The 17,829-nt window shown below is 40.8% G+C and overlaps 1 long non-coding RNA gene across 1 annotated transcript in view; it reads left to right on the top strand.

The window, feature by feature from the left end:
* The first annotated feature begins 10,518 nt into the window (after positions 1 to 10,518).
* The window catches only part of LOC138068376 (uncharacterized), a 50,387-nt gene continuing 43,076 nt past the window's right edge, over positions 10,519 to 17,829 (top strand). The window contains exon 1 of the long non-coding RNA XR_011143111.1: positions 10,519 to 10,738. This is a non-coding gene — a long non-coding RNA (uncharacterized lncRNA). The remainder of the gene's footprint in view (positions 10,739 to 17,829) is intronic.

Below are 17,829 nucleotides of genomic sequence, written 5' to 3'. Positions count from 1 at the left end.
TGTGACTTTTGAATTTGCTCTGTAATGTGAAAGATGTAACCCTGAAAGATGTGAAATCTTCTTGACCCCAATTTCCCTGCTGTTTTTATTCACTTCTTGGGAAAGGCTCAGTGGTCCTGGAATACGGCTATTAGGTTAAAGGAAGCCCTGCCTAGCAGCATCTGCTTTACTCCAAACATTTCTAATCCCTTGTGGAGAAAGTAATAAAGGTCTGTGCTTCAGGTCACGTACCTGAGTACTGGCAGTTCTTTTCAATATCTTAGATTAAATGAACTGTGAAATATTTGTTTTATTAGAAGAGCTTTAGTTTACTTGTGAGTTGTTTTCTAAATCATTTCTGTCCAGAGTAGCTTTGGAAATCGAGTAGTTTGTATTGAACACAGTGTTTAGAAACATTTTTAACAGTCTGATGCACAATGCTTCATTATTTGGACCGTTAAAACACTCGTAGAGGGCTATTCTCCTCTTCAAATGCATGCATAAATCTCAGGAAGCTAATGGGAAATTGTGCACATGCGGGGAAGGGAGAACACAGCTCCTGTAGCATTGTCTGCAGAGGCTGTACGTATGACAAAATTTCCTGATGAAAAGCAGGTGCCAGGAATAATGGTCTCTGTTGAAGGGGCTGGATTAGAATTCACAGGGCCCACATAAATTTTTGGTTCTGCTACGGGTTCACCTGTGACCCCAAGAGGCAAATCACATGGGTCCTTCACGGTAGGGGGGCAGGTGCCAACACTACCCCTGTCCACCCTAACCTCTGAAGAGGTGCCAGCAGGAGCTCAACGCCAGACCTCCTGCGCTAGGTAAGATGAGTCAGGCTGAGCCAGGAAACCTTCTCAGGTCTGCGCTTGAGGTGGTAAAGCCACTGCAGTCTACCCAGGAGCTGTCAGTTTGAATGTCCACTGTCTCAGGGGGCTTCCCACCACACCATCTGTATTGTTAACATTCCCAAAGATATCTGTATATACAAACTGTATGAAAATGTTGCTACCAGCATTTCTTTTGGCTGCGATAGACTTTTGCATGCGTGTACTCATGCCTGGAACCATACTGCCTTTTGTCACTAAGCACCTGGAAATGCAGTCAGCTGGTTTTGTTCTGCAGAGAGTTTCTCGAGTGCTTTTCACAGAAGATCATCCCAAAGGAAGCTGTACTCTTGTAAAGGAGCAGTTGTACCTGCAGGGGGTGAACGCCCAGGCTCTGCCAGAATTTCGGCCACTGCTGGAAGCACCAAGAAAATCTCCCCTTGAGGAGTTGTGAGCTAGGTTTGCGCGCTCCTTATCTAGTGAAGGCAGCATGGAAGTGCAATGTTCTCACTGGCAGAGAGTACAGTCTCCCTCTAAAACCCCTTGATTTTGGCATAGGTCCTGAGTGCTGCTTTCTCTCGAATTGATTTCCAGGCTTGCTTACACAGTTGTTTACAGCAAATCTGTGCATCAGTGACTTGTTTCTTGCATACGACCTTTTGCATATGGGATCCCACGAGAAGCATTTTAGTGAGGTGCTTGGATACGGATGTTTATGCTAGCCATCTACCATCACCTTATCTGACTCGTCAGTAGGGTTGAGAAACTTATGTAATATTTAAAGGGTGCTAGGTCTAAAAGGGAATGTAGATTTGAGAAAAGACTGACATCATATTTATGGTGCAGCCAAAACAATTAGAGAAGCCAACAGAGACGGTATCTGTCCTCTTACTCAAGAAGGACTGAGTGTCTATCCTTTGTCCATCACTTTCAAAGAACTGTCAGGAAAAGAATGCACTAAAAAGTCACCTCCCCTCCTCTGCAGTAAAGCTGCAGTAGGCAAAGAAACTGAAATGGGGAAGGGGTGGGGGGGTTGGCCAAATAATTGTCATTGTCACAATTCTACTGTCAGCTTGTAATAAATGGGTTTAAAGAATACAGTCTTTGAAGGAATTAGAATGGAGTGAATATTGGAAAAATAGTCAGAAATATTTTATTCAGAATATTTCATGTATTCATAAATTATTCACCCTCCCAGAACTGCAGGTGCCTCAGGATTTTTCCATGTAGTATCACATCCTCAGCTGGCATAAACTGGCACCGCTGCATTTATTTCCATGGAGTGATGCCAGTCTACAACAGCCAAGGATCTGCCCCATGTTATTTCCCACCCCCCAGCTTTTAAATACCTGGGAAAGGAAACCTGGCAGGAAACTGGGTCTGAGCCTGGAGATGAACCTCAGGGCTCTATGATAGCATAGTCTCTTAAGCTTTTCTTTCACAGTTTCTGTTGTGTCATCAATTCTTTTTGATACCTCATGATAGCATCAGTTACTCGCATGCACTTTCTCTCTCTCCAGGACGTGTATGGTATGTGCATGAAAAAATGGGCAAGTTCCACAGCTGTGCAACAATTTTCATCTGCCTCTCTTCAAGTGCTAACAAGTTAACTTATGGCTGAATATATTTAGCTTTATACATATTTTGCAAACTGAGAGCAAACAGAATTATTTTTTCTTATTTAAAATCCCATTATAGCAGCTGCACTATAAAGTGTATTTTTCTGCTGTTAAATATTTTATCTTGACCACAGCTTGCATATCAGCAAACTTGTAGCAGTATGTTGACTGTTATCTTCTGTGTACCAAAGCACAAGATAGTTTGGAATAATTAAATAACATCACTTCTCCATTATCCTTGAAGGGCTGATACTCTTCTTCTAGGAAGATAAAAGGTAAACATAAATTATAACAAATCAAACCGTAGGATGATAAATATGGTTGTAAGCTAGGATAATAATATAACAAAAATAAGATGAAATCCACCCTTTCCCACTTGCATCCATCTTCTACATTTATTTTCGCTGATACAGCTATTGAAAAGGAAGACAATGGCTGTTGCAGGGCTTTTGCAAGGCCATTATACATTCCTGAATGACACAGTCATTATTACTCTGAGCCTTATTTGCTCAAGGTTTTATAAATATAGCCGGGTGTATGGGTTTAGGTGGGAAAAGTATCAAATCTAAGCCTCAAACATAACTCAAATCAACACTATCTCAAACCTTTTCGGAAACTCAGTAGCCTTTTTTTTATAAGATTTCCAGGCTGGTTTCTGCACCAGAAAGTTGTGACTAGGTGTTATCTGTGTATTTCCTACATTTTCATTAGTATGACTGACAGTTACAGTGTCTGTAATTCTTCAAGTGAAAAGACAGCACTCCCAGGTGCTACTGAAATTGAGATTTCATAAGTCTGGAGCAGAAAATATTTTTCATCATAGATTTGTATCTAGTACTTTTTCAATGGCATAGATGTTTATCCAAGAACAAGATTTCATTGACTTCTGGTCATTACTCAAGTTAACTGCTTGGATGAAAACCATTTTTAATTTGGGAAATAGCTTGAATATTAATTTAACAGAATAACGGGTAGAGATGCAGACACGAAATAGTTTTAGACGTACAGGGAGCTTTAGTAGTAACAGATGGGAAGTCTTGAGGGAGTTAGGACTAGGATAGAAAAGTCCTTATGGCACAGATTCAGGGGAAAAAATAGAATAAATTGAGCATAAGAAAAGGGTGTGATCAGGATCAGGAGGTATCAGAGGATGAAATTATAATTCAATCTGCTAATCTTTGCTGCAGAACTTCACTATAATAATAATTAATAAGACATATTGCTACAGCTTAATTTGCCAAAAAAAGACACACATCCCCGGAAGAAAACCTGCAAAATTTTTTCAGATGAATTTCTCAAAAATTTATGTTGGTCAGTTGTCATACTATTTAGGGAAATATGCTTTTAAGTGTTACATTTACTCTTTCTTTCTACTCCATGCTGACTATATGGAGAGCTAGGAGTAAACTATTACCACTCCATTGCCAAAAGTTTGTTTTCGCTTCACTTTACTGTCCATGGGTGAAACTGGTATTAGTACAAAACCTTCCACACCACAATTCCTATTGATTGGAGACGAAGCCCCCTAAAATGGATAGATAATTTCATGGGTTTCAGTAAAATAAGGCGAGTTACATCACGTAAAGATGGCCTCAAATATCTCTAAATGCTCAAACTTTTCCATAGAGCATGAAGTGCCCATAAAAATAAAGTCGCCATGTATTGCATTTAGTTTATTGTCTTTCATCGTTATTGTTGTTATTTTGCAAAGCTTTAAAGGTGCCTTTACCCATTTTTGTTTACATATAGCTAATATCAGAGCTTTTTCTAGGACATATATAATTTACATAATCATAAAATAAAGTATGCACATAAAGATGTGAAGTAAAACAGTAAACATTTTCTTCCATGAAATCTGATCCATCTGATGTAAATTAAGACCAACTGCACTGGAATAGTAATTATTTGTTGTTTTGCAGTGCTGATACAGAAAATAAACGAGGAATTCTTTTGACTTACTTTGCATTGAAATTGTCATCTTTTGTTCAATGTAGTTCAAGTCTCTGGATTTTATAAAACTCTATCTGTCATTTAGTTGTAGCAGAGATTAACAGTAGATACTTGTATTCATTTTGGCAGATACAAACATGTAAACAGAATGGCCAGCACATATTTTCGAGTGCTACAGTCATAGGGAAAACTTTATGAAACATTTAGTTGTTCAACAGAGTAGCAATGCTTAGAGGTTGACCTTGAAGTTTTTGAAATGTGAATTGATCCACTGGAACAAGTACAAAGCCAGCTTTGGTGCTAAATGTAAATTGTTAAAAATGGTGCTGCATAACATCTGCCTTGTAGTATGCCTTAATCAGCACTGTGAAAAATGAAAGTTTAACGATCTACTATAGTGGCTTCTAAGTGAAGGATAAACAAAGGATGAAAGAGTTTCCTTGCATGGTTTGTAACTGATGGCATGAAAAATGTCAAGAACCATCTGCCTCAAACTTATCCAAACTGTCATCAAGTATTCTAATCCAGTCAAAGGAGATACAACTAGAACAACCTATGTAACTTGCTGAAGGCTTATCAAAAGAGTTGTAAATAAGGAAAAAAAAAAAAAACCTATCAACTGTATAACCACAGATTTCTGCCAGCTTGCCTGTGGCTTTGAAATTCAATCCCATTTCTCTAGTCTGACAAACTGTACTAAATGGTGAAATGGATTTTTATTGCTTTCAGCCATTTTCATTCCAGCTGCTATCACTAGGTAAGTACTCAGTTTTCTAATATGAGAATTATATTTTTTTCTATTTTGCTTCTCTCTTTTGTGTGTGTATATTGACTGCACTATGCACAAAAACCTATTCTTGCAATGCTAGCGTATAAACGGGGACATTTACACATCTGAGCTTAAAACGCTGCTACTCTTTCTAACCTAGCACACAAAAGAATCCCGAATATATCTGTGTAACTGCAGAAAGCCACATTCTAGAGAACTGACATCTTTTTGCATTGGCTTTCACAACAGATAGGAAAATAATTCACCCAGGAAAAGAGACAAACGCATTTGAATTTAAAGCTGATTTTACTGAATTATGCTAAGAAACCATTTACTTGTTAGTTTGATTTTCACTAACTTATGCGAAAAGATGTCTTGAGGCCATTCTGTATTTTTAGGCACAAATTTACCTTTTTGAAACGTCCCTTAGTAACTAAAGAGTACAAGTCTCATTGAAAGTCGATGAAAAGTCTGCTGCTAAGTCAATGAAGTACTTGAAGTGCCATGTCTAATCTAGTGGCATATGACACTGCACTATACCGGAGCATACCAGGTTTTTACTGCAAGCAGTCCAATTGATTGATTGACTGGTGTCGGTGGAGCTGCTCATCATGCTAAACAACTGCCTAAGTGATTTCAAGGGCTAGGAGAGAAATCCCAAGGCTTACTCTCGAGCGCAGCTCTCAGTACTGCTATGGAGTCCCCTTGGTGTCGGGAGATTTCCAAAACGGGTGATTGGGGGCATTTTGTTTGCACTAGCATTGTGAGATCAGGCCCTAATCTAGGCTAAGGCACACATGAGCCCTTTGCTAAAATTTCCTGTGGAGGCATTTGCTGAGATTGAAACTTTGGGGTGTTTTGGAAAATGACTTAGCTAAACAAAAGGAAAAGTAAAAATAATTGCAAGGAACGAGGAAGAAAAAGTGAAAGGATAATGAATTACCAAATGTACCTAAGTATTGTCACCTATATTTAAGAATCACTTTTTTCTAGCATGTAGCATAATTAAAACTATCTTTGTGCATGGAATAGAAAATTTGCAATTTAAAAAGGTTCCAGTTAAGGTTCCATATTATTTTGGCAGTATAAATTGATATATTTAATTTTCACTTAAAATTCAGAAATCTTAGAATGCATACAAACATCCATATTTTCTGTTGTTTGAAGCTGTAATTTTTTATTTGCTACAAAGCTATGATATTTTCTAATAGCTGTGTAGAGTTAAGGGAAAAAGAAATCTTTCTATTAAATGCATCCATGCTTTCCATTGGCTCTTGAGTGAATTTATACAATTGATGTTGATACATTTGTCATGGAATATTCTAGTTTACAGGTGGAAACGGGTGATACAGTATTACTTTTTTTGGTGACAAAATGGTATGCAAGGCATTGGAAGATTAGTTATCCATAGCAGTTATATGAAATGCAAATGTCGTAACACAGATTACATTTCCATAAAAGCAAAATAACACTTCAATGTATGTGATTTAGTTTTACTGTGCACATTTTTATTTAGCAGAACTGACACATTACTTCATATTTGCATCATTTTTTTGCCTTTTATATTGAACAAAAAGGTGAAGAACTATTTCAATGTACAGTAACCATTTCAGTGCTGGCATGGTCTCTCAGAAGGCACTCCCAGCTTAGTAAAATTAACCTCTCACTTTTTTTCCACGTGGTAGGAGCGAAAGAGGGTACAGAGGCCAGATAATCAGTCTTCTCCCTGCAGTTGCACTGCGGAAATCTCACCTGCTCGAAACCCCCATTTGAGGCCTCTCTTAGAGAAACAGAACGAGGGAGATAGAACAAAGCGGTTCAGAGGCTATGTTTTTGGCATCATCCATTCCTTCTTGCCTATCTGAATCAGTTAATTAAAATGACTAGGCATTTATAAAGTTAAACAGTTTCTTGACCAATTCCTGGACAGGTCAATTAGGCAACTAGGTCAGTTAGGTTTGAATAGGGCAATTCTCAACTTAAGTTTCAAGAATACAGAAAAGAATTGGGAAGAGCATGTTTCCATAGGTGGTTAAGCACCCTTCAGAGTCTGAACTTCCTTCTTTCTGGTATTGTTTAGTCAGTTGGCTGCTTATTAAAAAAAGAGACCAGCAGTGGGACCACACATCCTCCTGAGACCTCTGGCAGTCTACTCGCTTGATTTTGCATTTTTTGCTCACTAATTATTACCCTGTGCACGTGTGGGTAGTGGATTCCTTTAGCAAGGATGTTGACAGGGTATGGCAAGACAATCCTTTTAACTAAGAGTTACAAGAACCTGAGCGGAAGATGAGTGGCAGTAGTTAAGCATAGACAGGAGACGTCCCCCCAGGAACGAGAAAACTCCCAGTTTGGTGGGCAGAGATCTCGGCACACCGCAGACCTCGCCGTGCTGGTTGCAGGCTGCCTCAGCCTATACAGTACCAGGTATAGCTGTGGGGATCACTAGTACGCCATTGCCATATTCTTGTCCACCTGTAAGATAAGTAACTCCCATAAATTATTGTTTAATGTCTTGCTACAATCAGTGCAAGGCTGTAAATACCTCTGGTTGTTCTCGTCTATCTTCAGACACTGCGGGAGGGCACGCCTTTCCGCTGCTGAGAGGGGGAAAAACTAACTTTAGGCAGCTAAAATGTGGGGAGATGAGTCCCATCTTCTGTGTCCTCCCTCAAAGAGCTGGCGTTCAGCTCCCGTGGGTTTTTTTTTTTTTTTTTTGGTTCTACACCTGCATAACTTCATCCTGTTAGTATTCATATCCAGAACGCTTGGCATGCACTGGCATTTAAAACTAAATTACTGTTAATAGCCTGTAACACATCAGTAGTAGCATGAAGTGCTACTTTGTGGGATAACAATGGCTGCTGTAAATGGAACTTGATTTTCCACAATATCTGACTGTGGCATGAGAAAAGTGGAAGCTAAACGGTCATGATACAATAAAGCATCTGCGGACTAGCGGAGACTCTAAATTAGCATTTTTTGGATAAAGAATAGTGTGGAGCATAGCCTGTAAACCGTGTTAATAGCTGTATCTTTGTCACGCAGAAAGCACATGCGGCATGCGCAGGTGGTTCTTAACTGCTGCGCAGGCAGGACAGTTTGAGCGGGGTACCCAGGTACGCAGCCACGAGTTCCTGGCTCTCTCGGCTACCAGATTACTTGTTTACTGTCGCTTTTCAATTGCTTCCACTGACTGATCGTATCAGTTAGGTTTTGCTATAAACAGCGTGTGATTTAAAGGGACCCCCTCCTCCACCAGTGTCATTGCGTTGCCATTTTACTGGAAAAGCTGGCCTACAAAAGTCCCGTGATGTTATCATTCACCTCCTCCTGGCGATTTCGTTCGCGCCAGTCAAGGAGTCATCAGGGATGGCAAAACGTGTGATAGCACCGTAATAACCCCCTAGGTGTACACGTGTGTTTTTGCTGTGGGTTGAGCGGTTCAGAACAACTACGAAACCTAAAACTTTGGGAAGAACGATGTTCAGATGGCTAACTCGAAACCGGGGCCTCGTGCGACAACTTATGAACGGCATCGGAAAAAACACCTTTGCAACGCCCTGTGGCTTGCTGCAAGACATCCGCCAAGGTGTGCTGCTCACGCAGCCGTTTCCACCGAGACCCACGCGAGTTTTGATAGAAACAGGCAAACCCCTCCGGCCAAATACACAAAAACAACGGCCAAAAAAAGGAGGTGGGTGCTTGTGCTCCACGTGCCTGGGAGCATGTTAACGCGCCGTTACGTGGATGAGCCTAACGGGCAGAGCGGGAAGCGTGCCCCCGCGAGCGCGCCGTCCGGCCCGGCTGACCGCCGCAAGAGAGGTCTAGCGCGCAGCCGGGATGAGCAACGTCACCCACAAGACGCGCGTGTGGGCCGGGCCCGCGCCCCGAGGGCAAGAGGGGATCTCCCGCCCCGGCTTTGGGGCTGCTCCCGCCGCCCGTTTTCTGGCATCTCCGGAGGGCGGCGGCGGCGGGACCAGGCCGCCGGGAGGGAGCCCTGGGCGGGCGCGGGGCGGCTGCGGTCCGTGCCCTCGGGACGCCCCTCGGGACGCCCCCGAGCGTGCCCCTCTCCCGCCCGCGGGCTGGCGGGGGCCGCTTGGACGGAGAGGTGGGGTGGGCGCCCGGCGGGGCGAGCGCTGGGGCGCCGCGGAGCCATGTTGGGGGAGGGAGGCGCCGGCGCCCTCCAGCGCGCCGTGAGGCGCCATGAGGTGCCTGGCCACGCTGAGGCTGGTAAGACTAGGCCCTGCGCGTGCACACACATACACACACACACACAGACAGACAGACACACACACACAGACACAGACAGACAGACAGACACACACACACACATACACAGACACAGACAGACAGACACACACACAACACACGCGCGCACACACGCACACAAGCGCTTTCTGGCAGCCCTTGCAGAGGGCAGGGAAGAAAGCCATGAATATTGATTACTCTCTTAGGAGAAAAGGGTCATTTGTTACATGCAACCTACAATTTGATTGCGAGGGAATAGGTTAATTTCGAGGAGTGATTCTCCACATTTGGTGTATTGAATATATTAAAAAAAAAAAAAAAGAAACAGGAAAGAAAATGATTGGCCATGTTTCATTAAATCTTTCTTCCAGCCCTCAGTAGCAGCACTTAATGGACATGGACTCAGACAAAAGCAAGCACTAAAAGGTTAAAAAGCTCTTGAATCGTGTCCGAGACAGCTGTGCTTTCACCACGCGCTAGAGGTGCAGCTTAGCGCGGGTGCGGGAGCGGGCTGGTGGTGCAGGGGTTGGAGAAGAAGCTCTTGCTCCTGTGAGGAGCACCTGCCGCAGGCTGTCCAGTTTTGAGGTTTCCCAACTCATCAGGATTTGATTTAGCCGAATCCCCGCGAGCAGCGAGGTGCTCGCGCTCACTCTTTGCTGGTTTTACACTGCAGGATGGACTGGGGCTGACTCAGCACCAACTTAGGGGGGTGCTGAAAGCTCATGCTGGAATAAAGATCTAGCAGGATAAGGCCTGGGAAAAAAAACAGTTGACTAGCAGTGCAATCTTATATCATTTCAGCATTTGGATCCACGTAGTGCTGCTAATTGAGCACCAGACCCCCTAAAACTGAGGTGACTGTGAATCCTGATTGCATGGAAGCACCAGCTGAGGAGTCCAGCACAGCTGCGACAGGTCTTCCTTGCTCCCTGCACTCCTTTCCCATCACAGGTGTACGTTATCGGAGCAGAGTCTGGTAGGATACCTCTGTCACTAATGCTATTTGTGCTGACTAACGTGTACTTCCAGGTGATGTGAGACACATGGAGCTAATTTCCTTTTTCTCCCCGCCCTGCACCCCAGCTGATCAGAAAAATCGTGATTTCCCAGCATGCTGAAATTTCCTGTAGAAGGTGGGGAATGCTCTTCCTGGTAGAGCCTCATCAGCAGACTGCAAGCCAGGTGCTAGAGTGTTTGTGCCTCTTGAAGATCTGGCCAGTGCACAGGTGTCTGCTGTACAGGTTACTGCAGTACTGGAGTGGCTCCTGAGGTCTGGTGGATGAGTTCTCTGCTCTCCTGGCTCTTCAGCGTGGGAGCAGAAGCACGGAGGGAGAGCACAGGTAACTTTTGGCTGTTCTTGTCCTTCTCCATACAAACTTGTATGTAGAACTTTTAAAAAAAAAAAAATATTTGTTACTAGTTGTTTTAGTCATGGTTATAAGTTTCATAATGTTTTAGTTCATGAAGAAGTATTTTTATTTCTTTTTCAGCTTCTATTTTCTTCTAATAATTATGTGCAATTAATTTTGTAGTCTGAAGTTGCATAATACATTGTCTAAGATAACGCTGACTTTATCTGCAATAGAGTTTGTGGATTTGTTGTGGGTTTTGCCTGAAATACTCCCCTAGATATTCTGCTTTCTGGAATAGCTTATTAAAGGAAAAAACACTGTTTTTATGAAATGCTTATATGAATGTATACATAAAGTAATATATATTGTTTTTATAAAAGTATTTTTAAAATACAGTTTTATAACATCTTGCTTAATAACTGCTAGATGTTATAAAACTACTTGAAATCCAGAGGTTTAGTGCTGGTCAGGAAGGTTTTACTGGGAAACATCTGTGTTCTTAAGAATTGCTTGGAGTCTTGTCTTGACTGCCTGTAGATAGCTTTGTTATTTCCTAGGAAGCCTCTGGCAAATATGTTGTGAACTGCAGTGATGTAAGCTCTGTCTGAGGATGAACTAGCACCTACTGTGACTCTGCAAGCTGCATGACTGTAATAACGTCACCTTTGGTTTCATGTTTGCTTTTCATTTTTCCCTTCCAACAAAGGTGTAGAGATACAGGCAGGATGATGTTATTTCTTGTTCATGCATCCACCAGTGATATGCCACATGGTTAGTTCTAATAGTATTGAAATTAGCAGTAAGATTCCTAAGTGTTAAAGTGAGGATAATATCCACAGTCATCTTATGAAGCCTTTAATGCATTCTGTAGGAAATTTGCAAAGTTCCCAAGTTTATCTGAACTGGACTGCAGTTATACAATAGTGGATTTTTGTTTCAGAAACTAGTAACAAATTATCTTTATTCTCAGTTCTTACCTGCTTGACACTTGCAGGTGAACTGTTAAGGTTTCCCAGAATGGATAATTTTTTTTTTTGGGGGGGGGGGGGAAGCTGTCCTCAAATTTTTGTAAAACTTAATATTTGCTGTCTGGCAACAATTTCTGCCTGGAGGGATATTTCACCTGGTCTGAAATAACTTGTGAGAGAATGTTGATGATGAGCTCACAGGTGCTGTGATGTATGGTGGCTTTATTTTTATAGTTCCCTTCATAGTCTCCATACAGAGGTCTGTCTTTAGTAGAGCCACTTTCTCATAAAAACTTTCAGTCAGCCCTCTTTCTTTTGCAAATGTCATCATCTGCACAAAGAATCCTTAATGACCCAAGATTATACAGAACTTCTTTGTAGCTATGGGAACGGGGCTCTGATCCGGTGACTCAAACTCATGAGCCTGCACTCCTTGTGACAGAAAACTTGCAGGGGAGTGTAGATATGCAATGGTTATCATACACAGCTGAACTATTTCCATCCCATTTGGTTGACTCCTGGATATGTATTATATTTTTTCAATAGGACGTGACTAACAAATGCTTAGTCCTTTTCCAGCTTCTTGTGCTTTTTTGGGGGTTATTCAAACCTTTAAATGTATTCTTCCATTGGAAGAGATGGGAGATGTGCTCGGTTTCTAAGCTCCTGCACCATGTTCTTGAGTCCTCTGTCTTTAAGAGCTTAAGGTTTTTCCATCTCTTGCTATTACTGTATTATGTCAAAACTGTTGACTAGTGCAGCTAAGACTATTAATGCTCTTAATTAGTGAAACTGTATCTCATGAATTTTCATGCTTGTCTGTTCATAACTTCAGATACATAATTGCTCAATGGCATGACAAGTTTGGCAGTTCCAGTAGTAAAATGTGAATTGAGTGGTTTTTTGGACTGTGTCACAAAGCAGGCATGCGATCAACCTGTCTTCTAGCATTTCATTATCAAGCTAATACAAAACCATGTAGTTCAGAGGCCATTTTTTTCTGATTCCTTATTACTTTGGCATGTAATACTTCCACTGAAATGTTTCATTGATTGAGAACACTGTATTTAGAAGCTAATGTTTATTGTAAAACTCTAAGGATGATACTTCAGCTGGTCAGTTGCAGAGAACCTGATTCAACACAGGTGATAGAAACTCTTCCATTAACTCTGAGGTTATTGGATTTGGACTACAGCAGGGGAGGCTGACAGGCACTAGAATGGCAGAAGTCTTAGTCCATATTATAACAAGTAAATTCTGACATTTTTGTTCTGTTGGGACTTCTCCAATGCTCAGTAGGTTCTGAATATATACTAAGTAGACTGTGAGGGGAACAAAGTGGCAGTATAACCTGTGGTGTATTTGTGAGGTGTGATAGAAGCACTGAATTTTAATCTAACAAGATATTTCATTTAGAGTTAAGTCAGAAATCATGTAATCTGTACTTCTAATTGTAGCTAATAGTTCAGTTAATGGAATGGAGCAAGTAATTTCCTCATGTATTCACTCGCTTTTGTTTTAGTGAAAGTTAATTGCACCTACTTATGACAGAAAAGACTCCTCTCACTAGTGCAATATTGTGAAGTTGCTCTATTGATCTACTAATTTGCTATAATTTATTCAGCTCCCATTGGTCAGAAAATCAACCATGCCCAGAAGCCACAGTTCGTAAAAGCCAAACAGAGTTGGTCTAAAGTAGTCCAGTCTTTCATCATACGCTATTCTCATCTTCATATGTCTCTTCAGGAAATCAGCTGAAAAGAACTGAATTCTTCCTCTGAAATGGAAGCAGTGATAAGCTTACCTGCCCACCCCACCGAAGAGCCGCTCAGAAAGGGGTGACAGGCAACAGGATTTGCCTTCATGGTCGCAGAAGTCTGTTTGCATCACTGAAGAATAAAAAAGCCCAGAGAATTTAAAGCCTAAGTGTTTTCCATTTAGTGATTTCTTTTGCCTTTGTTAAAAGGCATAAAATTATTATTTTTTTAAATCTCAGATAGATTGAAGACTGCTATTCATATCCAAGAGTCCTGCTATCTTGGAGGAAGCAAGTCCTGCCTACTTCTGAGGAAATAAGGGTTTGGTCTACCTGAGACAAAAGAAATCTCATTTGTAAGTGTAAGCTTTAGGCTCTCCCTGAGAGAGTAACTACCAGAAGGATACAAGCCTGATTCACTGTTTTTTTTCTGAATTACATTAATACCTATATGAGTGCAAATTAGGTATCAGTTACTACGAAATCAGAAAGACGGCACTCTGCAACCTTTTCAAATTGTTAAGAATGATTACAGAAGGCACCTGAAAACAGGAAGACAAAGTAAAGTCTTTATTTAAGCTCTGTAATTGGCCCTTGCTAGTTTTAGAGTTAAAAAAAAAGTCTGGAATGAATGGAATACTGCAGGCCTGGGTAATACCAGGGTAGGAGAATAACTGAGTTCTGTTCTTCGTTTTCCTTTCTCCTAAATTTTAAGGAAGGAAAAGGAGGAGTATTAAAAAGGCTGAAGCCTTAAAGGACAACTTAATAGCTTTTTATTTACTCTACTTCCATGTTGTGTGGTATTGTGGGGTCATGAGTGCTATCAAGTTCTGCAGCAAAAACAGTTGTGTTTTGTTGCACCTGGGTGCTCATTAAACATCTTCCCTGAGATCTTCAGTTCAATGGATGGTAGATTAGGGGCCACCACTGTGGTGATTCTTCTGTTTCTGTAGACATATATGTATTAATGAGTACCAATAAACAGACTAGAAATACAGGGGGAAAAAAGTTGGTTTCCAGGATGTCCTGTTTTATAACTTACATAAGCAGAAAGAAAATATTTAAGTGTATTCTTTCCCAGGAGATTAGATGGTCAGTGATCATCACACATGCTTTGGGGTAGGCAGTGTTTAATCATACCTTTTGAAAATGTCACATTTGACTGTGAATGCAAGTCTTGCTATAAAGTTATGTTAGTCTCCATAATGCTTTTCTTCCCATGTTATTTTGACTTCCAATAAGCATAAACGCAGGTTTTCTGTCTGATTTGGGGAAGCTTTGTATGCATAATACTTAATCTAATGAATACTGGCTTCTTATTTCAAACTTGCTTTTCCTCTTCTCTATTTTTTGAATGTAATGGTCTTAGTTTACAAGCCTTACCTTATCATAAGACTTGTAAACATAACCATTTTCTGTATGGAATGAGCCTTTGCTTGAATTTTGAGAGCTGCATTATATGGCTTGTAAAATTGCATACTGTATTCTTATGAGTATCTGGTGAGATTTTTTTTCTTTCAGTCACCACTGGTATCTTGCAATTCCTCTTGTTTTTCCTGTGTGTTAGTGTAAGATTGTTCCTGTTAGCCAAACCGTGGCTGGGGTTTGTACTTTTTTTCCTGTTTTGTATGAAAGCCTTGTGGGCAGTGTCAGTTCTAAGACCCTGTGCTCTGTTTTCATTGGCAGTACAGGCCCACAAAGGAAGATTTCGCATCTGAAAGCTTAAAATGAGGCTGGATAAGTTGATTCAAATAGATTGTAGACCAGTGAGGTAGCCTCCTCTTTTTGAGCAGGCATAAGATCATATTCTGCCAAACAGTTTCTTTTAATTCGTTGAACTCTAGTCCACTCTTTTCAAATGGGAGGGTTGGGAGAAGCATTGTCTGCTCCTCAATGTAGCATTTCTATCAGTATTTTATGCTTTCATGCTGTGTGTCGTGGTGGTTGTAGCCAACCTGGAATGAAGAATTACTGACTAAAATGGCAAATTTAAATCCTTACCTGGGCAGATCTGTAGTCACAGCTCTTTTGTGGTTCACCCTTCACTGATTTTAGAGGTACAAAAAGTCTATGATGAAAAGAAACAGAACTTAATTCTAAAATTGCCTGAAATGCATGCAGAGGAGATTAGAATTCTGCTCAGTGGATTCCTCAGTCTGTTTAACATATCACTCTATTTTACCAACAAGCAACTTGTCTAGTTTGTCTGAGACTTTCCTTTGTCAAAAGAACGTGACTGTGGAAATAATGATGCTTGTAATGAGGTACATGTTGCATACAATTCCCCAAAAGGGGGAGAAGAGAAGCAGCTTGGGAGATTTTCAAAATATTGCTGTATGTGTATCAAAACTTTGAGCTAAACAAAATAGATCAATTTATGTTCTTTAGTGCTGTTTAGATGAGTGAGTGATAATGGGCTCTGTTCTCCTGTGAACAAAGCGCACAGTGCTCCCGAGTTGTTTGTGTGTTCTGTAGTGTCTGTATTCATGATGAGGCTTATATTAGAAAAACTGGGACAAATGAAAAAGTCCTATAAGACCTCATTCCTGTTTTGTGCTGTTTCTGAAGTTGTGAGACTTTTCATGTGGAAGTTACTATATAGGTTTGGAAAGCTGTCTTTATAATACCACTTTTTAAAGTTTGTTTCTTAAAAGTAGTTTAAACAATGTTAGGCTTTTGTTTCTTAACAACAGGGATGGCAATCCTTTCTTGCTTATATTTAATATAGACTTAATAGAACTTTTATATTTATGTTCTGAATGATCAGAATATTTAGGGAGGATAATGTGTGTGTACACAAGTTAAGACTTGCAAAATGTGTGGTAACTTAGAGGAACTTTTAAAGAAAAAAGTTTGGTTCAGAAACTCCACGGTTTTCTACTTATTTGAGCAGCCCTTGGAACATTCATCATGTTAGCTTATCAGATAGTGGGTTTTCTTTCAGCTGAAATAGAGAAGTCTAGATGATATGCCCTTGGCACAGTATTATAAACTAGCTTACAGAATATCTACTGGCAAAGGTGAGATGTGCTGTGTGGTTTTGGGAAGTCAGTTTTGACTCGGAGCTTCTGAAGTTTCTATCAGCTGGAGTGCGATAGGTATCCTGAAATCTCAGTATCCTTTTAGATAAGTGCCGTGTCAATCTTTCTCGGTCTGTATTAACTACTCTGCATTACATATATATCTCAAATACCTGTCTTGGGGGTAAGGAAGGTTGGAAGGGGGGGGGGGGGAAATTGGAAGGCATCTTCACCTGCTGGATGTTGTCTGCTGATTCTTTTTAACACTTTGGGGCTGTGTGCTGATCTCATCTACAAGGGTATGCATTGCTGCCTAGTGTGAAAAATGTATATACTGCTTGTATAGTGGTAGCAGCAGTTTACTGAAAGCTGAGTAATGTTTGAGCAAATCTTATGCTGGTTCTAGGAATATTCTATGAATTTAAGAGATCCAGACTCTGTAGTAGCAAAACTGAGGTCCGGACTCTCTGCAGTTATTAACATTTCTACAGGATAAATGCATTTAGCTATAACAGTCAGACTAAACTGCAGTGTGGTGCTCTATATTTTGATCTTCATTAGATTCATTAGTATTAGGTATTCTCCCTGTGTGCTGTGTCCCCCTGCCTGTCCCAGCAAATTCTTGCTGAGTGAAGAGTTTTTCTTCCAGAGAAGTGATTAGGTGACCATAATTAGGTAGCCCTTAACAAACATAGGTATGAATTGAATTTAGTGTGGCCACCCTTGCTTTATCCCAGCATAAGTGAATGGAAAATGAGGCTGATGGATTCGTTGACTCCTTTATTCTTGTACGTTGCACTGAGTTCTTTAAAGGGCTATGGATTTCAGAGGCTTTCCTCCCAAGATGGTACAGAGATAGCGGGAAGGACTATAGATCAGCAGTTTGCAAATTCAAAATATTCTTTCCTCAACTTGCATCAGAGGACCACAAAAAGATGAAATGGCTTATGCATCTTGGCCTAGTGATTTGATTTTTAAAAAAAGTTTTGGAACTGAATACTAGAAAAGATAGATCCACCAAATAGAGTGGCATTAGTCAAAGTGAGACCTGTAAAAATCCATGGGAACTTTGAGAAAATACTTAACAGTGCTCTTCCCGGCTATCCTCAAGTGGATCTAACCCAGGCAGAATGGAATCCTACTGCAGACCTTCAACTGTCTCGGCAAACCAAGAAAAATGACTGTCTATAAAATGTGCAACTCTCATCACAGCAGGTTTCATAAGTATCTGAAGTGGAGGCAGCAAGAAACCAGGCTGAATGGAAGTATGAAATAAATAGAGCAAAACAGGGTATGGGGAGGAAGGATGCTCTCTGGTGGAGAGCCAGCTGCCAG

The sequence above is a fragment of the Struthio camelus genome, chromosome 10, assembly GCF_040807025.1.
Source record: "Struthio camelus isolate bStrCam1 chromosome 10, bStrCam1.hap1, whole genome shotgun sequence".
NCBI classification, from domain to species: domain Eukaryota; kingdom Metazoa; phylum Chordata; class Aves; order Struthioniformes; family Struthionidae; genus Struthio; species Struthio camelus.
This window is presented reverse-complemented; position numbering and strand designations above follow the sequence as displayed.